The sequence below is a fragment of the Diceros bicornis genome, chromosome 10, assembly GCF_020826845.1.
Source record: "Diceros bicornis minor isolate mBicDic1 chromosome 10, mDicBic1.mat.cur, whole genome shotgun sequence".
Taxonomy (NCBI): Eukaryota; Metazoa; Chordata; class Mammalia; order Perissodactyla; family Rhinocerotidae; genus Diceros; species Diceros bicornis.
This window is the reverse complement of record NC_080749.1, coordinates 64,115,741-64,139,798: the sequence shown is the minus strand read 5'-3', so window position 1 is coordinate 64,139,798 and position 24,058 is coordinate 64,115,741.

Sequence of the window (24,058 nt, the reverse complement as noted above, 5' to 3'; positions counted from 1 at the left end):
AATAAATATTATGCACCAGATTCTGTGATAAGGAAGAGAAAATTGAAGGAGGGGATTACCAGTAATGTTAGATGCCACAGAGAAGCCTAATAGCAGGGGAAATGAAGGGCCTTTTTGCTTTGGTATTTAAGAGGTGGTTGTTATTTGCAAAGAGAGCAATATCATCCACTAACACTTATGCTAGATGTTGTTTTTAGGTACTGCCATCTTGCTCTTGAGATACTCATTCGTATTGGGAAGTTGGATCTAGAAACAGAAATGACTTTTGGATAAGTAATTTTAGAAATATAGACAAGGAAGTGTGGAACCTTGGACACAGAGAATCAGGAGCCTACTTCTCACTGTTTAGAAAGATTTATAAGCATATTTGATTTGTTCTTTCTATTATGCTTCTCATCCATAATGATCGCCATTTATGTCTATTTTGATCATGTAAATATATTTGGCATTTTTCCTCATTTCTACACTGAATCTGTCATCACTTCTTACCTGTATTACTATTGTGGCCTCCAAGCCAGTATCTTTACTTCAATTTTACCTCATTGTAATCAAATCTCCAAGAACTGCCAGAATTATCTTTCTAAAATAAATATGGGTATATAGTACCCTTAATTAAAACCCTTCAATGGTTCACCATAGACATCAAACTAATTACCGTAATGTGCAAGGCTCTTAATAATCTGGTCTTGCTGCTGGAAATTTGAGCAGCTTTCTATCATAGTACTTGTTGCACATTCTTAATTTCTGTACATTTTTGTCTTTTCTGTCTTCTTTAGTTAGATAGTTAGCTGTCTTTCAGTTCTGTCTTCTTACTGTTTGAAACAATGCCTGGCATATATAACAATGCATAGTTTTAAATAGGTTGAATATATAGGTAGATAAAAACCTGCAGGAGTGTTTACTATTGTCTATCTGACAATACGTTATTTAACTAAAATTATAAAACTAATTGAATGAACATTGAAAAAGTCATATGCTTATAAACTTCCCATTGTACATATTTTTTCATAGCCTGTCTCCCTCCATATGATTTTACGTTACAATATATGCCTTACTTATTCTTTCCCTAATATTTGCAGCAGAACAAAAAGGGGAGGAGAAGCATCAGACCTTTTAAACCATTTTCTCCCTGGTACATGGGCTTTAAAGACACACATTCTTATCCAGAGTCTAGTCAGCAGATTAATTTAGCTGAGCCACCCACAGGACTGTGCCATGCAAGTCTGCCCCTGGAGAGAATTTTGGAACTGCAATAGTAGCCCCAAATAATGACAAGGCACTTCCACAGGTCTTTCTACCCACAATACCACAACTTCCAAGCAACTAAGGAACGGAGCAACTCTGAATGGTTTAGCCTTGAATGGACAGGCACTGCTCTCTCTTCATCCTCTGAAGTCGCAGTGATCTCTCCGGATTCTAAGCAAATAGTTTGAAAGATGAAAGATCATACTCAGCCCCCTCTGCTTCCCTCTTCCCTCATTCATATAAAGAATACTTAATCCCTTTCGCTTTGTTACATCCATAGTTATTCACCCAGACAAAAAATAAATTATAGAAAAATGAGAGATGTAGGTAATTTCCACCGATTATATCAGCAGCTGCAAACCTAAGATAAGCACCTTTTTTGTTCTCACAACTTTCCCAGCTAACTTTCCTGGACAGATGCCTCATAACAGGGTTTGATATATTAACAAGAACGTTAGTGATTTCCAGGTATGACCGCCCGGAATGCTTACGGAATTTCTCCTAAATTTTTTAAAGATTAAGAAATAAAGCCATAACATAGATTATTGTAATAAACTAAATATAAATTTAAAACATATAGTGTACATATAATGTTGCAGCCACCATGGAAAAAAGTATGGCAGTTCCTCAAAAAATTAAAAGTAGAACTATCAAATGATCCAGCAATCCCATTTCTGGGTATATACCCAAAAGAATTGAAAGCAAGGTCTTGAAGAGATATTTGCACACCATGTTCATAGCATTACAGCACAAAGGGCACAATCTGCTAGACGCGAGACAAAAGCCAGTCGTCAAGAGGCAAGATTGTGGAAAAGAAAGGGCAGTTTGTTACAGCTTGCTAGCAAGGGGGAAGATGGCCGACTAATGTCTGAAAGAACCATCTTCAGGGGGCACAAAATCTTACAGCAGTTATATAGGCCAGTGGGTTATAGGAGAGGGGGTTAGGAATGTTGACCCTCGGGTGTTACAGACTAGGAGTCACCACACCAGATCTTTCAGTTTACATTGATGATGGCTATCAGCATAGACTCTCTGTTCAGGAGTCATTACATTCCTAAGAAACTCAAAAGAACAGAGTTATCATCTTATGGCAGCTGGGAGGTACATGCACAAGCAGGGGTCGTAAAATCTACAAAGCAGTTAGATCTCCTGAAGGGTGGTGCATATCCAGCTGGGTTAGTTAGTCAAAGGTCATTCAAAGTTACAATAGGGTTTCGTTTCTACACTATGGCTCCCCTTACGGCATCCTTGTCTTGAGCCGGTATTAATAGTAGCATTATTCACTCCCCTTACGGCATCCTTGTCTTGAGCCGGTATTAATAGTAGCATTATTCACAATAGCCAAGAGGTATTAGCAAACCAAATGTCCATCATCAGATGAACAGATAAACAAAATGTGGTCTATACATACAATGGAATATTATTCAGCCTTAGAATAGAAGAAAATCCTGTCATTTGTTACAGTGTGGATGAACCATGAGGATATCATGCTAAGTTAAATAAACTAATCACGAAAACATACGATTCCAGATATATAAAATATCTAAAGTAGTCAAATTCGTGGAAATAGAAAGTAGAATGGTGGATACAGGGGCTTAAGGGTAGGAGGAAATGAGGAGTTGCTGTTTAATGGGTATAGAGTTTCAGTTTTGCAAGATATGAAAGTTCTGGTGATTTGTTACACAACAATGTGAATACACTTACCACTGCTGAACTGCATACTTAAAAATAGCTTAGGTAGTAAATTTTATGTTATGTACTTTTTACTACAATTAAAAATAAAAAACATTATATGCATATCAATATATAAAACATATAAAAGATTCCACAAATTATAAAATGCTAGAATTAAATAGGACCTCAAGGATCATTTAACCCAACATTTGTCATTCTGACATATGACAAACCTAACACACAGGAGGTAATGTGCTTTGCAGAAGAGCACGTAGCTCTTTAGTGGATAAATTGGGCATCAAAATCAGATTTCTTGAATAAGTATGCATCTTTTTATAACTCATTCAGATGACATTTCCTTCTTTTAAGTATTTTTTTTTATATTGACACCAAAAAAGCAGTGTGTAGCTTTCTATTTTAAATAGTTCTTTTCTGGCATAATAAATAAAATATATTTTATTTAATTCTTTATGTTTCTTATGTGAAAATATTTGTAAAATATCTCTACTCACTTTTCTACCCTTTCTACGTAATGTGAAAAGCTGTTATTTTGCTATAGCAATTTTGCAGAAGAATTCATTACTTTTTAGGACATATGTTTGTCCTAAGTTAATTATTTCTATTCCTTTGGCATAATTCATAAGAAAATGAGCTTCCTCGTGTCAGGTGTTTACTTAGTGAAGCTCATTTCCCTCTCTTCTACCTAATGCAGCAGAGATAATTCAACACCAGTAATTTTAAATTTGTACTGCAAGGAAAAGAAAAGGGGAAAATCTTTCCCTAATGAAAGAAGGTATCACAATAAATCACAAAAAGTAAGAATACCATAGGACTTGATTGGGTTTGGATTTACAATAGCTGCTGTTGTAAACAACAGCAACAAGTCCTTGACCCAAGGCTAATCAGGAGATTAGGTAAAATAAAGTCCTAGGATTTTATAATGTATTTCTAAGATCTGTAAAACGGATAGATAAGTTTAATTTTAGGATTACGTAAAATTATTATTCATATTATGCAATCTCCCTTTTGGACTACTTAATTGATATTCTCTTCTACTCAATTATCTGGTCCAGTCATAAACAGGAAACAATTTAGACTCCAGGAAGTAGGGAATGTATTGAATGAATGTTAAGCATAAAGGATGGTGCTGCTGTTGCTTCTTGCCTTGAATTTCAAAGATCTTTTAAATACATTTCTCAATGGAGCATTATATATACTATTAAGGTATTTTCTCTCAAATAGTATTTTCTCTTCCTTTCTCCCTTCTTCCCTCCCTTCCTTCCTTTCTTTCCTCCTTCTTTCTTTTCTCATTAACAGAATAAGAAAAGAAAAGGCAATGTAGATATATGAAGCCAAAAAGGAGACGCTTCTGTTCTTGAGAAACTCGCATGTATCACTAGAGATCCCTGCAGATAGAACTGATGCCAGACTCAGGCGGAGCCAGCGCTGCTGCATTTGGGCTACTAAGGAGCCAAAGGAGTAGGAAGATTTAGTAGTATTAAACATGGCCTCTAACAAGTTCATGCTTGTTAAAAGCAGCATGGCTCCATTAGGAAACACTCAAAATTTTATAATTAAATATAATTGAAATTTAGCCGTGATTTTATGAAAAAATACCTATAGAATTATGGTGTTGGTTGCACATTTTAATTAGAAACTTGCTTTGTATATTAATGAAACAGGAAATTTCACAGAAGTTATCAATTTTTTTTCATAGATCCAGGCAGCGGCAGGAAAGAGTGCAATAATAGAGGGCGAATTCAAATAAAAAATAAATGCTAAAGCAGGTAGAGGAGAGAAAATGATCACAAACTAACAAAATAGTGAAACTTTTCAATGAGAGTCTCCAAATTTTTTGGTCAATTTTGTTTTTTCAATATCCAGAAAAAAATTATCTCAGAATCTATCCATGTTGACTACTTTGCTCCTCAGCGCAGGGGCACCAACTTTATATTCTCCAAAACTTTCCTCTTAAGTTTAACATAATTTACAAATATTCGATTTTATGGTTCTCATTGAGCATCACAAGTACCATTCACAGGAACTTCCTGTTTATCTCTCTCCTTAGAAATCAGTCTTCCACCATGGTTTGGGAAAACTATTTTTTCTCCATAGTTGCTCCTTTTTCTCTCTTCCTTCAGTCAAGTTCAGGGTCCCAACCCATGGTCTCTCTTCCACGATTAGTGAAAAAAATGTATTTTCACAATATAATAAACTTTATAGATTTTCATGCTGCACTCAATGGTGAGATCTTATTACATGATTAAAGATATTAATTAACATCTAAGACTGCAAACATCTAAGTATATATAGTTGAGTTATTCCTCAGGTTCAAGATTTGCCAAAGATTAATGAGTAGCTCCTATCATTATATTTATAAAACTAAAATGGTTCACAGATGTATAGCTGTGGTCTCTCTTGTTAAGGCAAATTTAAGCTTCCATTAGAGAATATACAAAACATACAAATACACGTAGGCATAATTATTCTCATCACTATCCCTGACAATTAAAGTAAACCGTTTCATAGACCATTCCAAAGAAGGAAGAATGTTAAAAAAACAAAACAAAACAAAACAAAAACTGTAGGAAGGCAATACGGTCAAAAGAGCATAATATATTATAATCATTCATAAAGCATGTTCTCTAAATCAAAAAGTTCTGTGATGACTCAGTTAAAAATTTATTCAATTGAAAAGTGATAAAATTATTAAAAACAAGTAAAATAAAAAGACTAGACTTTTTGGAAAGACATGTGTTCTAAGTTTCTGCACCTATGTCTTATTAAAATTGATTGACTTATGGGCCAGCCCCACAAGTCAAGTGGCCTAGTGGTTAAGCTCGGCATGCTCCACTTTGGTGGCCTGGGTTCGATTCCTGGGCACGGACCTTCACCACCACTCATCTGTCAGTGAACATGTTGCCATGGCAGCTCACATACAAAAAGAGGAAGATTGGTACAGATGTTAACTCAGGGTGAACCTTCCTCAGCAAAAAGAGGAAGATTGGCAATAGATGTTAGCTCAGGGCAAATCTTCCTCAGGGAAAAAAATAAAATGATTAATTTGTTTTGAGATTAAGATTTATTATTTTGACCTCACATGAAGTGATTCAATTTACTTCTCTGTATTTGTTGATTTCAAAAACTTTGTCAGATATTTTTTAAATGTGAGAGGGGACTTAACCTCTGCTGTGTAGCTTCGAACTTAGTCATTCTGGCAGGGACGTGGTTCTTGGTCTCTTTCAGGGAAGTCTGGGTTGGATCAGCAGCTGCTAGTCCCAAGGCCAGGAGCAGGAACAGCAAAAGCAGGGGCAGTAGTAGGTATGCTCTGGACTTTGAGGATGCCCGGAGACAGCTGGACTTTGATGTCTCTCTTTTTAGCTCCATTGGCTTTGGTTCCCCTGGTCCCCTGAATTACACTACACTCATTCCTACTTGATATAGTTCCCACTTTCTGCAATACTCTTTCCACTGTTGTCCACTTTGTATCTAATTCCTTATTTTTTCCAGTCCCGCACACTAAATAAGACCACCTGTTATGTGTAGTTCTACGTCATGGAATTTACAAGATTCCATGCATGACTGCTGGAATAATATGTGAATCTCTGATTCAAATGTAAACTCCTTGAGAGCAGGTACCATATCTGCTCTGTTCTCAATTGCATCCTTTGCATATTACATTTAGAAGTTGTCTAGTATATAAGATATTTAATGAATATTTGTTGAAAGGATAAACGAAACCACTCTGGTGGTTAGGACATATAAAGTGAAATACTAGGGATTCAAGTTTTAAAAGACAGTTGGAGAAACAGAAACCCAGGAAGGAATTGAGGTGGAATGATTTTCTATCATACTTTCTCTAGATTGAGATTCCTTCTCAAGATTGTAAGAGAAAGGTATACAAATTCAGTCTAATTAAATGTTTTGTGAGACAAAAGTGATTCTAAAAAAAGGCATTTGAAATGTGGTTGCGAAATTCAAGGCTCATGGTTAATTATTCCAAGGTTTAGGGAATCTGGGGTAAGCTCTGTACTGACGGCCATTTTCAGAATACTTCCTCTAGGTGAGTGTTGGTTTGATTTAAAACTCAGGAGGGAAAATGGGACCTGATACACTGTGGTGATTTCTTGAAGAAAGCAATTAAAAATAAACTTATCAAGATAAAATTAAAAATGAACTTGTTAAACACTAACAGGCTTAAATAATGTGCTAGCATTTTGATAAAGAATTGACTTTCCATCTTCCTTCTTCAGGTGACAACAACCCCTTTGTAATTTTTTTTACAAAGTATTTTGACTCAGTGGCATCTGTGATGAATACAAGAGCTAATGAAGAGAAGGGCTATATGAACTCCCTTGCTTGAATCTAACTTAATTGGAAACAATTTATAAGTCAAAACAAGATAATTAAGACATAAAAATGACTGTGAGAAGAGAGCACGAAGGTTGTTGAAAGAGCAGAAGGGAACAAAAGCATCAATAGCTGCAGAAATATTCGAGTTGCACTCGTATTAATCTATAAAGCTGCACTTCTGAGATTAATATTTATAAAATGAAACAGCGCTATATGTGAATAATTTCAATTCCTTAACTTGAGCTGCTCTTTTTGGACACAATTTTGGACATAATTTTACAAAATTGCGGATACAATTTAACTTTCTAAAGCTTCATACCTGTTGTTACAAATATGCCTGTGAAATGCATGCCCCCTTAAGAGATGTGAACGTGAGGATTGCACTCTTCCATCATTGCCCTCTTCATACAGGGGCCTTTTCCCAGGCAGTGACTCTCATCAAGTCTATACAATATATTTTCTAAAATAAGACTCATTTGCTATCGTTTTCCTCGTTCATTCAGAAAGCATTGACAGGTGCTCATGATGTGCCAGATGCTGAGAATGCAGAGATGAAAGAGCGAGATCTAAAGGTGTGTGAGAAGATGGTGGTGAACTCTTACAACCATAGGGGTGGTATGGACCGCTGATTCATCTTTCTCTGAAAAATGATTATGAACATTATTTTGTTTCAAATGTAACTCTCCATTATTTTAAGAGATCCCTTTTAATTAGGTAATTTACTAAAAAACAAACATAATACAATATGGTCTAAGGATTTTCAGTACACAACGTAGTTGAAAACTGTGAAGCTGTACTGAGACTGCTGATATCTGATTCTGAGAGCAGTATATGGGGTGTGATTAGGATTCTTAGGAATCTCTTTAGATATAGATAGATACATAGACAGACAGACAGACAGACAGACAGGTGATAGACAGACCAAAATTTTATGAGTGGGAAGACAATTTCACGTACATATTGCTTATAAGAGATACATTAAAAATATTAAGAACAAAAGTATTGAATATAAAAATTATGGAAAAAGATACAAAACCTAGTTGCTACATCAATATCAGATGAAATAGACTTTAGGAAAAACTAAATGTGACAAATCAATCAACATATGAAAAGATCTTAGTAATCAGAGAAATACAAACTAAAAGTACAGTGAAATCCGTGTTCAACATCCCCCGCCCCTGCCACCCAACATTATGCTGGCAAAGTAATAAGGTCTGATATTATCACTTATTTGTGAGGATGCAGAGCATCAGAGTTGTAGTGGGAAAGTAGATTGATATCACCACTTTGGAAAACAATTGGGAATTATCTAGTAAACTAGAAAATGAACATACCCCATGTCTCATCAATTCTATTCTATTTATTCTAGAGAGATCTTTGCACTTGTGAATACTAGACATATAAAGACCATATCCTATGTCGTACATAATAGCAACAACTCTTAAGCACTCAAATACCCAAATGCCCATTGACAGGAGAATAGATAAATATACTGTGACTTTTTCATACTAGTACTATAGAATATTCTACAGTAATGAAAATACATGAAAGGAGAGGTACAGGCTTCACTTTGGAGGAGCAGAAATTTAATTATTAGTCTAAAAGCAAATTGTGAGAGAATATCAATTTTACATACTTAGAAAATACAACCCTACCTTTTAACAGCTATGTTAAAAATTAAAAAGTAAATACTATAAATGTAAAAGTGTGACAAAATTTTAAATAAAGGAAAGGAATAATAGAAAGTTTACAGTGGTTAATTCTGGAAAGGAGGGAAGAAGTGAGTGAAAATGGAGACTGGCACATGGTAAATATGGTAAATTGATACATAATATTTATGTTCATTAAAGTTCACTTTCCCTTGTAGAATGTTGAATAGAAATATATTAGTTTTCTTATTCTTCTTTAAATTATACATATACTTATATGCTTTTTTGTATGTTCAATATATTCCATAATAAATATTTTATGAAGAATTAATAAATACAAAATAAATTCTAAATAATTAAAACAGTGAATGATCAGATAAAGTATTGATGGAAGAATATATTTCAAAGTCTGTCCTCAAGAAAGTTAACATGAAGTCTCCAGTGGGGGCTCTGGGAAGAGAATTATGACTTAGAATCCTTTCCTAGTGGGTATCTTCCTAGCCTTGATAGTATGTTTCTCCAATACAGATTTCTCTTATTATGGTATCAAAATACATTTTGCTCTTGTAGAACGTCGGCAGTGCCGTTTTTTCCTAGAGCCAGACCACTGTCCTCACTATCGTGGTTCCTCACTATCATGGTTCCAGTCTGAAATTCCAAAGAAATCTTATTGATTAAAAATAACACTAACAACAACAAAGTAATAGCAAACTTCAAAGTAGTTACAACTTTTGAATATCTATGACAAAAATAAGTATATTAAGAATATAGAGTTTTGTAAGACCTCCTTAGAAAAATACAGTGCTTTTGGCAATTCAAATAAGCAATTATCTTGCAAAACAAAATTTTATTGTGACTTTTTTTTTTTAATAATTTTATTTATTTATTTATTTATTTATTTTCCCCCAAAGCCCCAGTAGATAGTTGTATGTCATAGTTGCACATCCTTCTAGTTGCTGTATGTGGGACGCGGCCTCAGCATGGCCGGAGAAGCAGTGCGTCAGTGCGTGCCCGGAATCTGAACCCGGGCCGCCAGCAGCGGAGCACGGGCACTTAACCACTAAGCCACCGGGACGACCCTATTGTGACATTTTAAAAGGATTCTCCCAATAGAACTTTTCTTTTACAAGTGGCTAATTGTAGTTTTGGATGGACAGTTTGGCATTTAAAATTGAAAGTAAGTTAGTTTATGGAACAAATTACACCAACACACTTTTTTTAATGAACAGTTTTACCCTAGTAAGTGAATTAGAAGATATGAAAAGCTTGGCAACAACAAATACATATAAAAATTCTAATAAGCAAGATTTCCTGTGGGCTCCCATGTCTGTCACACGTAGCTACTGCTAAAAAATGCAGGCACTTGAGATGTTTTTCTCCTTCTTTCCATTTTGACAATATACCTAAATTACAGTGATTTCCTAGTCTCTACTACAATTTTCAAACTTAACTACATTGATAAAAAATAAGTTACTACCTTGATAAATTACATACATAACTTCATATTGACTGAGTTGCCAAACAAGTTTAAATTGAAATTAATGCACAACTTTGAGGATTTTTTACACAGAAGAGTTCTTCAAGAATGCTATCATATATATATTCCTATATATATTTATATATATTTATAGTTCCTCTGGGAACTAACATTTTCACTTCTTTCTGTTATGTAGTCAGTAAAGATTTATTAGATTATTTTAAATTGAGAAAATAAAATTATCTACACACTTACCCATGGTATGGATGTTTTACATAAATTTACCTCACTTTGAGTAGGACACCAATACAAACATAAAAATAAAAATAATAATTTACTTGTTAAATTCAAATAAATGAAGAGTTGGAGGAAAGCTGTTCAGAAAATGGAAACTCATTACTGTATTGATGTGAACCTAAACTTCTGTTTCCTTTAACATTTACTCGTTAAGAACTTACTGCAATAGGTGTCATGAAAATCACAGAAATTGGTAATATATAGCCCCTGGCTTTAAAGTGCTTTCTAACTAGAGAGAGAAAAATTAAAAATAAGTAAATATATAGACATATACAAGATATAAAATAAGTACAATGAACTATATCAACTTTTCCTCACTTTAAATCATGGTGAAACTAAACTAAATTCTTTTCCTTGGCCTTCCATTCATCCATGCTTTTGCAGAGGTGTTCATTCTGTTTGTGATGACCTCATCCGGTTGCATACCACCTGGTGAATAGCTCCCCATCCAATCCAAGTGTTCTGGGGAAGACACCCTCTACTCCCTCAATAGTCTTATATGGTCTGCATGTTCCCATTGCACTTTGTATATCCTTCCTTTGTAGCAATTGTTTCTATGCCTGTATGATTGAGCACATGGATTGAGTATGTTTACCCATTATATCTTCCAACACTTAATGGGAATAATTAATCAATTACATAAAGATGTAAATTTCTAATAAAATAACTCTACTGGATTCTAAATTAATCATAGAAATAAAATTAAATACTTATTTAGATAAAGGGGATTTCTGCAAGTTTGAGATTTGAGGCAGGTTTGACCTTATAAAATTTAATAAAATGCAGCCTGTGATAACAGACAAAATCCCTGGATTCAAAAGAAGAAATACTGGATTCAAGGTTCAAATTCCTCCATTACTCCCTGTCTGATCTTGGACAATCTTTTAATCTCTCTAAGTATTCATGTCCTAAGTGGTAAAAAGGAATAGATTTCTGCCCTACTTACAATAGGATTATTGTGATAAAAAGAGATAAATGTAGTGAAGTCACTGGGCAAGTGAAGAGAATTATACAAATGTAGTGTATTAATAAATTATGAAGATAGAAATTTAATATAGTATGAATATATCAGAGAAAGAAATGGCCTGGTGTTTCAGATTTCTTAAGGAAAAAAATGGGAAAAATGTAAATTGAATGTGGAAGATAGGGAAGAATGGATGCATTTTAACTACATAGTGATAAAGTAGAATTTTCCTAAGTATTAAATTTGGAGGTACAGTGAATGTTTTGTAGGTCATTTTGTGAAATTCTTGCTTTGCATAAATATTAGGAAAGCATTTTTAGGTATATAAACTATTTCAAGAACTGGAAAATCCTCTTCCAATATCCAGCACTCATCAGCTAGTGGGAAATAGATCTCTTATATAGCTATGGACTCATTTGTTAAAAGTTACTTGGATTCTTCAAAGTATCAAGTTACCTTAATAGATAATAGTCTTGCCAAGGAACAACCAAACCTCCATAGATACTTATTTTTTAAGAATTAGTCAGTTTACATTATACATAAACATTTATTACTGTTTAGTCTCTGGAATCTGATATTTTACTAATGTTTCTATTTTTGTTTGAAGTCAGAAAACATAAATCGATTATTTAAAAATATAATCTGGTTTTACTGATAATACGTGAATCAAATTTGTTATGGAAGCACCTTTTAACATGACATCTAGCTGACAACAGTAAGTATAACTTATCTAAAATTTATTTTGGCATTTTTGCATTTCCCTTTTGCAACCAAAGTGAAAAAGGTAAGTTATGCTTACCTCTGGCAGGGTTAGGGAGGTGAAATAAAGTGCAATTTAAGCATCAAATTATGATTAAAAATTCCATATAGCCATGTACCATTAACAAATTATACAAACTAAATTGTTGATGCACTATGATATCTATCTAATAGCTAATATATATATTTAGAAGACCTGGGCTTGAGTTTCTGTTGAACCAATATTCATTGTGATTTTGGATAAAAGCTTTCATATTCTGAACCAGAAATTTCTCATCTAAGAGGGAGGTAAAATACATACCTTAAAGAGATATGTTTAAACAGGTTAACACACACACGCATAACTTAGAGTATGTTTTAGTAGTGAAAGATGATTTTGTTATTAACAATTTTTGACTTTTGTGTCTGTTTCTGGTTGATGCTTTTAAAACAATGATGCCATACTTAACTCCTTAAAAGATATCCTGGACATAAGAAGAATCATCTGGAAAAATACATAGAATTGCTTTAGCAGTTATTTTCTTGACTGATTTCCTGGTTATGCATCATCAGCTTTTATTCCTATATCTACATTCAGCATCCCTTCACTAAGTTTTGTTCAGTTAATCATTAATTCCTGTGTGCCAGGAAATAGCCTAGGTCCCAAAGAGTATTAAGAAAGTGGAAGAAAAAAACAAAAACAAAACATAAGGCCTGACCTGCTAGAACTTATAGAACAGTGAAGGAGACAACCATTAATTAAGGAATCACACAAACACATGTTAAATTACAACTATAATCAATATATGGCTATAACTATTAAGTAAATATTTCTAATGGAATCTGACCTGGTTAGGAAGATTAGAGAAAGATTCCAGACGACAGAATATTCAAGCCAAGATTTAAATGATATATAACAATTACATAGGTGAAAAGGAGTGGGTGGTAAAGAGAAGAGTATTCTAAATAGAAAGGAGAGCATATGCAGGCTTCCTGAGCCAGGGAAAGCTGTGTTCCACTTGATGAACAGAAAGAAGGTCATTGTGGCAAGAGTGTGACAAGCAAAGGGAAGAACACTACAAAGGGAGAATGTTTTATTCTACCACAATCTTTTATCTATTCCAACTCAATAATACCTCTAATTCCTAGGCCACTGATTTCTGCCAGCCATTCACTTTGCATCAATTGCTTGGCTTCATTTCTTGGGCACTATGGATCAATTGTGTTTCATAAATGCCAGACTCCAGTTACAGCCCACTATGAAACCTTCTAAAATGGGTGCCTTCTATAACTTTTGGATCAAGAAGGAAAGCAAAGACCTATTCACAATTTCTTCTCCCCTCCTCGTCCCCAACACATACCAGTGCACATACTCCATTTAGGACTTCCTTAGACTTACGTTATGCTAGTAAGAGTACATTTTTGCTGGACAAAATTCCTTTCTTAAAATGCAATAGTTCATCTGCCTGTCTCTCTAAAGAGCAAATGGCAAAGACGGCAAACCTGTCTTTCCAAGAAAAGAATGCACACTTTAGCTTACACTTGCAGCAGGTGATCAAAGAGTATGCTTTTTTTTTTAACATAGACATAGTCTACACACCCACCTGAAACACTCCTATATTGTACACCTTGCCGTTTTTAGTAAATTTGGTTACATCTTGAAACCAACTAGTTCTCAGTGAAGACCAGTAGGCCCCCATTATCCAGGGAAGTATTGTTCTCTTTCTTACTACAGGGATAGAATGAGAGATGGATAGTTCTATGCTTGTATACTTGCATGTTAACGTCACCAGCTGGAGGAGTATGACAATGATTCTAAGAGTTGTAGAAGGTTTGTGAGATCTTGACAATTGGAAAAACAGCCAACTGCATCATCTTTGATGACTTCCCATTGAAGTCCATTCTCTGCTTTCCTGGTTACGACTCTGTATGATTTTAAGTTTACATCTTCTTTAAGTTCAAACTCTGCCAGGAATAGCACTCTGAGCCAGATTTATACCTAGTACAGAATTCATCTTAGACAAAATTGTGAAGTACACAAAGTTCTCTTTCTGTGACCCTGTAACCCAAGATCTGCAGAATTTAGATTCTTTGATGGTATTCTCTCCCTTTCTTTGAAGCCCTAGCTCTGAGGCTGCTTCTTATTAAAACTCTTTTCATATAGTGATTTTCGAATTTCATAATTTTTTCTATATTTATGGATTGATCTTCTATAAGAAAAAGCTTTCTCTTAATTAATGTGTTTCAGATTGATCACATTGATTCTTATTTTAGTCAGTGAGTTATAATTCTTTACTAGTATTATTTATTTTGATGCCCAAATTGTCCCAGATTTGGCCAGTGGAGTCCCTTTAAATGACTGTGTTCTGTGACATGTTCTTATTAATCTCTGAGTGCTATCTTGCTTTCTGTCACTACAAACATATTCCAGGCACATCTTCTACTCTCCTTGCCCTTGGCCTAAAATCACCTGGTTCTCATAATAATAACCGATTTAGGTAATAGTCATTAATGGATGCTAAAACTAGTGGTGAAAGTTTGAAAAGTAACCAAATATTTACATATTCTCAAAGTTCCCCCCACAAGCATCATACCACAAGATGCTTTTAATTACTATGGGGAAAATAGTAATTTTACAATGAAGAAAACTAGCAGACACCATCCTTTTTTTTTTTTTTTTGTGAGGAAGATCAGCCCTGAGCTAACATCTGCCAATCCTCCTCTTTTGCTGAGGAAGACTTGCCCTGGGCTAACATCCCGCTGATCTTCCTCCACTTTATGAGGGACGCCGCCACAACATGGCCTGACACAAGGTGTGTCGGTGCACGCCCAGGATCAAACTTGGGCCACCAGCAGCAGAGCATGTGCACTTAACTGCTACGCCAGGAGGCTGGCCCCTAGCAGACACCATCTTAATCAGGTGATCAAAGCTGAACCGCCACCAGTAAGAGCCCAAACCAAATCATGTTTGTCCTCACATCATGCACAGAAAAAGAGCCAGCAGCAGAATGTGGTACTTTTCAAAAAAATATATAAGCATAATCTAATCATCAGGAAACATCAAATAAACCATACCTAAGGGATATTCTACAAAAGAGTTGACTTACTCTTTGAAAAGTCGATCTTATGACACACAAAGAAAGACAGAGAAACTGTTGTAGATTAAGGAGACTAAAAAGACAGGACAACTGAATTTAATTCATAACCTGGAATTTTCTTTTGCTGTAAAGAATATTATTGGGACCATTATCAAACTGTAAATCTGATTAAATGCTGAAGATTATATATTATCTTACAATGTTAATTTTCTGATTATGATAACTGGACTAAAGTTATGTTAAATAGTGTCTTGATGTTAAGAATTAGACAATAAAGCATGAAGGGATAAACAGGCACCTTGCCTGCAACTTCCCTTCAAATGATTCAGGAAAAAGCCTCTATATTGAGAATAAATAGGGTAAAATATGAACATTTGGGAAATCTAGGTAAACAGCAGACAGAAATTCTTTGTACTACTCTTGTAATTTTTTGTAAGTCTGAAATTGAATATTGTACTACTATAATCAAAGAAAAAATTCAAAAGAAAATATTTAAAGGCAATATTTTGAACAAGTATGATTGACACTTGGAATCACATGTACAGTGGTGCTGGGCATCCTGGAAGTGATCTTTGTTGTTTTTTTCTTTCCTTTAAATAAGTAACAATCCCCAAAGGTAGCTAATCATTAATTTATTTAATATTTTTTATAATTCTGTTGATCATAGCAACCTATTTAAATTTTATGCGGTTTTAATTGGAATAATATTGGAATTTCAGGGAGATTAAAAAAAAACTAGAAGTTTCACAAACTCAGAAAATAAAATAATTGGACTAGGTGACAAATTAAAAACTGATGGAAACAGAGAAGAAATCACTGCCTACTAACTGATTCCAGCATCCTACTGACATTAGCAGAAGGAGGGAGCTCAGAAGGACTTTTGCTATTAATTATTCACAATCTAAGGTTGCAAGGCTTTAAAAAAGGAACTTAAGATCAACTTAAATCAGGTCATATTTCTCATTAGGCTTTCTTTCTCCACTAACGATGGTGTGTTTTTTTTCTACTTACCTTCTATCTCTATGTTTATTGGGACTTAACGGGCATTGATGATTCTCTCCAGAGTAAACTGGGCAAAAAAATCATTGCTGAACTTTAACAAATGATTTAGCACATTTTTTTTAACATAGAGACATATATCTAACTCATTTTTGTTTTTTTCCTTTATAGTTTTGAATATGTCTGTAAGCATTACCATTCATGAAGTAAAGACTGTGGGTCATACACCCTAGTACTGTTTACTTTGGTACATAATTGGAGGATTTTTCCACCTACCGTTTGGTATAGCAAAATATATGAGAAGGTATTTTTTGGTAAGAAATCCTTAGGAAACTTATGGACTTAAAAATAAAAGAAATCAGCCAATATGGCACCAAAAGCAATTACATAATAGCTTATCTATTACTAAAATTAAGTTTAGAAATAATATGTTACCTATAATGGCTCAAAATAGGCTTATTTCCACTGGTGGCCACGTGTACAATAAATATTAATATATTCTGCATTTACTGTAACTGTTCCTTGACTATTTTTCTTCTATACAAATTTAAATATTAACTAATCCTGATCTCTTTAGAATACAATTGATAAGTGTGTTTTTGTTCTGAAGTTGCACCAGCATGAGTTGCCCTCAGATTTGTGTAAGTTGAAACCACTTTCCAGCACCTTGGCTCCATTTGTTTAATTTCATGTTTTTTTCTTTTGTTCTGTTTTAATTTTTAAACAGATGTCAGTTATTGGTATAATTAAAAACACACTACATCCTTATGGAATTTAGTGTTCAAATCCAAATATGTTTACACGCATTTTGTATTCTTCCCCACAAATTCCATGGAATGAAATTTTTGTGGGGTGCTTTTAGTAGATCATTTCCTAGGTCTCTTCTAATTTGACTAGGTTGGACCAAATTGTTTCATAGTACACCACAGTGAGGAAATGCTCTGTGTTTTACCAGTATTCTTTGTCTTCACCACACTGTTTGACACAATTTCATCTCCCCTCCATCGTCACAATCATGCTTTTTTTAGGTTTTAGTTGTTGGAGAATTGAGTTATCCAGTCAATCTATGGGAACAGTTTTGTAGTGTCAATCAGGCCAATGTTGGTTTATGATTCAGAACACACTGCTGGCTCCCGCTCAGGGCAGATTGGGGCTTACTGATAGCACTGCTCTGTAAACAGTAGCATATGATGGACAGGGAACTTAAGGTAGACAAGGATTACATAATATATAATATAAACCAGAGTGGGCAGACTAAAAATTATAAATCAGTGGAATCAATATATTAGCTATTTCCAAAAAGTCTACATATTGTTAAAATAAGCATATTAAAGAGAGTGAGCTACAGGGAAAGAGAATGGAAAATGAGGTTGGAAAGTAGCGATTTCAGAGGTGGTACCTCAAGTTCTACTAGCAGTAATTTTCAGGGTGTGGCAATGGGAGACGGTAACTAAGAGAGTGGTAAGCAAGTTATTGAGAAATGAGGTAGCCACAAGTAGGAAGTTTAAGATGTTGTATAGGGCATGGGAATCTGATGTTGTGGAGTATTGGGAGAACAGCAACACTGAAACAGTAGCTATGAGTCAGGGAATAGAAGGACCAACTTGTTGTGGTTTTATACCTAAAAGTCCCATCCCCAGAATCCCCACAGTCCTGGGCAAACTGAAACAGATCGTCACTTTAGGTGAATGAAGTGTGAGACCAGGAGTGAAGAAGTTACCATGTTCATTAGGAGCAAAAATTTTGTAGGAAAAAGAAGGTATGCCTGGCAGGAAGTGGCAATGAAAGTGAAGACAGAATCTTTTCTCTCCTGATAGGTATGACTTGAGAGGAATAAAACAAACCAGTGTTGAGAAGACCAGTGAAGGAGTTTTTGCAGAGGATAATGAGGTTTAGGTAAGGCAAGGCTATCTAGGGATACACTGGGACAGTCTAGAGGACAAAGTGATTGTGCTAAGAGAGGAAAAGTTGATGAGTTCATGATGCAAAGGTATTGGAGACAGAGAAAGGGATGGAGGACAAGAAGAGACCACAGATGGATTTATGGGAAACCTATGGTTTTAAGGTCAGATGATACGCAATGAGCAAAATGATAAATGATGACTTTTATGGTGACTGAGATAAACAGAGAGAAGCAATGGAATCAATTATTATAGACTCTTTAGAAAAACAGGGCCATAAAACTACGGTCTGGAGTGTTTTATTTGGCAGTATGTTGACTTCTGGACCTCTACCCCTTGGGCTGCACAAGGTGCTATTTCAGTGATGAGAGTTCCCTCCAACTTCTGTAGATGGTCTGACCAAGATGAGGGGGGCTGCTGCCTCAGTTTTGCTGCAGAGGTCCTCCCTTGCTCTGACCTATGTCGACCAGTTGGGCTGAAACTCACCTGCCATGATGTATCTGCCTGCCTGAAATTCAGCATCACGCTAATAGTAGATTCCCACTGGTGTACTCTGCTCGCTATCTGTATCTGGATGTCTAGGATCTGATCCACAAGAAGTCAGTATGTGCAGATGCTTTTCTTTTTTTCTTTGCCTGTCCAGCGTATGTTAGAAACAAAAACAAAAATAAGCAATCCATGTTACAATAGGCTCTTTAAAAATATAATTTTACACAGTAGAGATCTCACACAATTTTAATTTATGAGAGAAATTGAGAAAGCCTTGGCCTTCACACACTTAAAATGACCTTTATATGTGTATTTGCACCATTCATCTAAATCCATAAGGGGAACTATTTCTGTTTTATGGTTAGTTCAGCTCCTAACAGCTTTGGAATTTTGTTTTCGAAATGAATGCTAGGGAAATCACTTCTGCTAACTACTGTATATTTAACGACATTGGTTTTTATGGTGCTGACATAGTAGGTATAAACAGTGCTTGTTGATCCAGCTGCTTCCAGAGCATTATTATGAACTCCTTCTCACATTATGTTGAATTAATACTTTGTATCAACACTTGAAATTGCCTGGAAATTTATATGCTCTCTTATTATTATTAGATGCGGTCAGATACCACAAAATCATTTACTAATAAAATTAAGTAGATACATTTTTTCCACTAGCTAAGGATAAGATTAAGGAGCAATTGTTCAATAACAGGAAATAAAACTTACTTTAGTCATCACCTTTTTATTTATTTTCCCAAAAAGAACAAACCTCTGGTAGACTCTAGATTGAGAGAGAGCTTAATATCATTATATACCTGTGAAATTATTACCAGCTTTGACAGAAACATCTCTGAGAAATTTAACAACTCAATTAATGTCAAGGGATCTTATATGCCTTTTATAAGCAGAGAAAAATTCCAGAAAAGAAAATCTGCGTGCATTAATATTTTTGCATTTTAAAATTACTAACATATTAATGTTTCCCCTGAAGCCATGATAGAATACACAATAGAACATACATATATACAGGGAACATGAATAAGGCATGGACTTTTAAAGACCTATTTGTGAAAATTTAAGGAAAATGATCAGTTAAGACACACCGAAATCAAAGAACAATTGACAATCTCTCAAAATGATGACATCTATTTCCTACGTGAATTTTGTGTGGTTCAGTGTTCGGACGTCAGCATTAAAGTTTCAGAACTTTGTTTCACCTCTTTGAGAGTTGATGCAATTTTCAAAAATGGACTTGACTTAATCAATGCAAGATACTGATGTAGATTACTAGAACATTTAAAAAATAATACAAAGTATGGACAGTAATATGTGTAAGAACATAGTCAAAATATGTTCTAGAGATAGGTCTCTAGAAGGGTGGCCTAAGTCTGTTGCTGAAGGTCCCCTCACTTCTGGACTTTGTTGGTAGTCATTGCCAATGGTGGCTTTTTGAAGATCTCTTATTTCTATGGGCCTGAGACTCACCACCCCTCCTTCTGAGGGACATAGTCTCTCTTTTGATAGACCTTCAATATGGTTCAAGTCTAATCTTAGGAATGTTGAAGTTATTTTAACTCCTTATGTTCACTTTCCATATGTGAAGTGCCAAGGTTTTTCAAACTCAGCACTATTGGCATTCGGGGCTGGATAATTCTCTGTTGCGAGAGTCTGCTCTGTGCATTGCAGGATGGTTAGCAGCCTCCCTGGACTCTATCCTACTAGATGTCAGTAGCACTCCCTGCTCAGTTGTGACAACCAAAACTGTCTCCAAACATTGTCAAATGTCCTGTGGCAGTGGGGTGGTGGCCGGGGGGGCAATTACATCCCTGGTTGAGGACTGCTGCTTTAGTCTGATGTATTATGTATTTGTTTATTAGCTTAGAAATGAAACAGAAACCTGATTTCCATATTTTTTGGATTTAGGATTATCCTATAATTGCCATAAACTAACGCCACATGTGTTGGTGGCCTTTTCTAAACTATGTGGTTCTGTTTTAGCACTGAAGTTGTTCTGTACTTCTATGAAAGAGAAAGTCTGTGACCTCTAGTTGTTAAGATAGCTTCTTTAAAATAGTCATTTCACATGTTGATTACCAGAAAGACAATTTAAAATAAGCTATTGGGCCGGCCCATGGCTTAACAGTTAAGTGCGCATGCTCCGCTGTGGCGGCCTGGGGTTAGGATCCCTGGCGTGGACCGAGGCACCGCTTGTCGAGCCATGCTGTGGCGGCGTCCAATATAAAGTAGAGGAAGATGGGCATGGATGTTAGCCCAGGGCCAGTCTTCCTCAGCAAAAAGGGGAGGATTGGCAGATGTTAGCTCAGGGCCCATCTTCCTCACAAAAAAATAAAGAAAAAAAGAAAGAAAGAAAGAAAGAATTCTAGGCATCTACTTACACAGGGGAAAAAAAAAAAGAATTAATTTTGATTCTTCACTTTTTCTCATACTTCACTTCTAAGGTGTTAGAAGAGTCTGTCAGTTTTAAATCTAAAATATATTAAGGATATGACCACTTATCAAAATCTGCACTGCTATCAACTTGCTGCAGTCCACCATAATCTCTTCTAGGGTATTGGAGTAGCTTCCTAACTGGTTTCCCTGCTTCAGCCTCTGGTTCTATGCAGTCTAGTTTTAACAGAGAAGCCAGAGTGATCCTGTTAAGTATAAATCACTGCATATCACTTATTTTTTCAAAATTTTCCTAGGACCTGCAAGACCTAAATGATCTGACCTCCCGATTAACCGTCTGACCTAAGCGCTCATAACCCTCGTTCTCCCCACTTCTCTCCAGCAAAGATACTGACTTCCTTACTGTTTCTCAGGCACACTGGGCATACTTCTGCCCCAGGCTTTTGGCATCTTGCTGTTCTCTCTGCTTTAAATGAAATTTCTCTGATAAATTCATATATTTACAAGGCCCATTCCCTCATTTCCTTGAGGTCAATACTTAAATATCATGTTTTCAATGAGTCCTTTCAGGCAACTTTATCTGAAATTTCAACAGCCTCCTACCCACCCACCAACACATATTATCCCTTCTCTGGTTTATTTTACTCCTTTGCACTATTTACCATACAAAATATTATACATATTAATCATGTTTATTAACCGTTTTTCCCACTAGAATATGAAATCCACAAGGCCAGGGATTTTTGCGTATTTTGTTTACTGCTGCCAAACCTGTGCTTAAGATTATCTTTTTCTACTTTTATTTTTCCTGGACTAGAATTGCCAAATATGCGTTGATTTTATTGGTCCTTTGAAACATTGTTTGTATGTTTGTGTATTGCCTTCTATGACCGGAAGTTTGTTGATATTTGAGTTAGTTTGGTTCCTCAGAGAAGCAGATGCCAAAACCAAGTTAGCAGTGCAAAAGATTTATTAGAAACAAAGCCTGTGAGTGGAAATGGGAGGAAGTGGGGAGGCTGGGAGAGCCATCAGACCACCACGCAATTTTGATCTCAAGTGAAGGAGAAAGTGAAAGGAGGAAGGTTGGGTGGAAGTGTCTTAGACGGCAGTGCACTTCTAAGGAAGGTTCAGCAAGGCTCAGAGGGTTCTTGAGCTAAAGTCACCCCTTAGAGGAGCTCCACCTTCCTCAGGAATGGCCTTAGCGTCCTTGGTCACACTTGGCCATTGGTTAGGAGCAGACTCAGCCAAGCGTGGCTTTAGCAGGAATGCAGTTAGGCATTTCAAAGAGCAGGAACAGGGCCGTTGGCAATTACACTTCTGGCAGAGAGTCAGAAATCACTAAGGCACACTTTCATGATGACAATGTATTGGTTTTTCTATTACTTTATATTTTGATTTTTAAAAATCAATAAATTTCTTCAAATTTCCTTAAATTTATTTTGTTATTATTTTCCTATATGTTTGAGTTAACATCTTAGAATTGAAGGTGAAACATTGTCACATCACATTGCTTTAGATCTCTGAAAGGCTCCTATTTTGAAAAAGACAAAAAAGCTAAAACAGGTTACCCCACCGCCCACCCCCAAACAGCTCTGCTTTTCTGGCTCTCGGCCCCTTCTCCATATTCTGTCAAGTCTCAAGGTACCAGTTAGAACTCTCCCAGTGTCTGCTGTGTGCTAGTTGGGTTTCTAGTCCTGATAGCGTAGCTCCACGTTCTGACCACAGGACCTCACTGCCATATGGAGGACTCAGCTCCTGTACTGTCCCTTTGCCCAACTCACGCTGGTGTGGCACTGCCAGTAGCCACTGGAGCCACTGGCTCATCAAGTAGCTCCCCAGCTCATGGCTGCTTTTTTTCTGGGAGCACCAATTTAACCTTTGAGCCTTCAGTCGATGTCTTTCCTCAGCCCCTCCAATGGGAAGCAGTTTGACGCTATGGAGTGAGCGCTGGCTTTGAAGCCACATGAGCTCCTATTCTACGGTTTCTTAGCAAATGCTTTAACTTCTCTCTTCAACTTCTTCACGTGGAAAATGAGGCTAAAATCTTCAATACTTACCTCACAGGGTTGCTGTGAGGATAAAATGAGATAATCTAGGAGAAAGGACTCTAAAAACAAAGTTAAATATTCTTAATATGTGCATATCACTATGTTAAGAGATCTGATCCACGGAAAATTATGGTATGTCTTCTCTTGAGAAGTTTATTACAATCTCATTGGGGAACACAGCCATGCACATGAAATAACAAAAAGCACATGGGAAAGAGCCTATTCACTGTCTATCCAAAGCCATTTCCTAGCTTTCCTGCTAACAGTGGCCCTATATTTCCAGGTACACACAGACATCTCTTGATCTCAGAAACAGAAAGCCTTAAGTGTAGTTAGTCTAAACAGTCATGGGACCTGCATCACCTGGGCCACTAACAGCCCAGTGGTGCACAGGTGATCCAGGTCTGCAGAAGGAAATGTGAGGGCAAATCTGCTACAAAGTACTAAGGAGGGCTTTAATTCCCAAATAAAAAGGCATGGTGAAAAAGCCACTCTCCCCCTTCGTCCTCCTCCTTCTTCCTGGTTAGACTATGAGTATGACATCTAGACTTGGAGCAACCATCTTGTGACCACGAGGTGACAAGCGTGAAGACAAAAGCCAAAACTCTAAGGAAGATGGATGAGACAGAGTCTACATCTATGATGTAATCTTTGAACGAGAATACTAGGCCTACAACACCAAACTCAAGACTTCCAGTCATGTGGAAAAATAAACCCT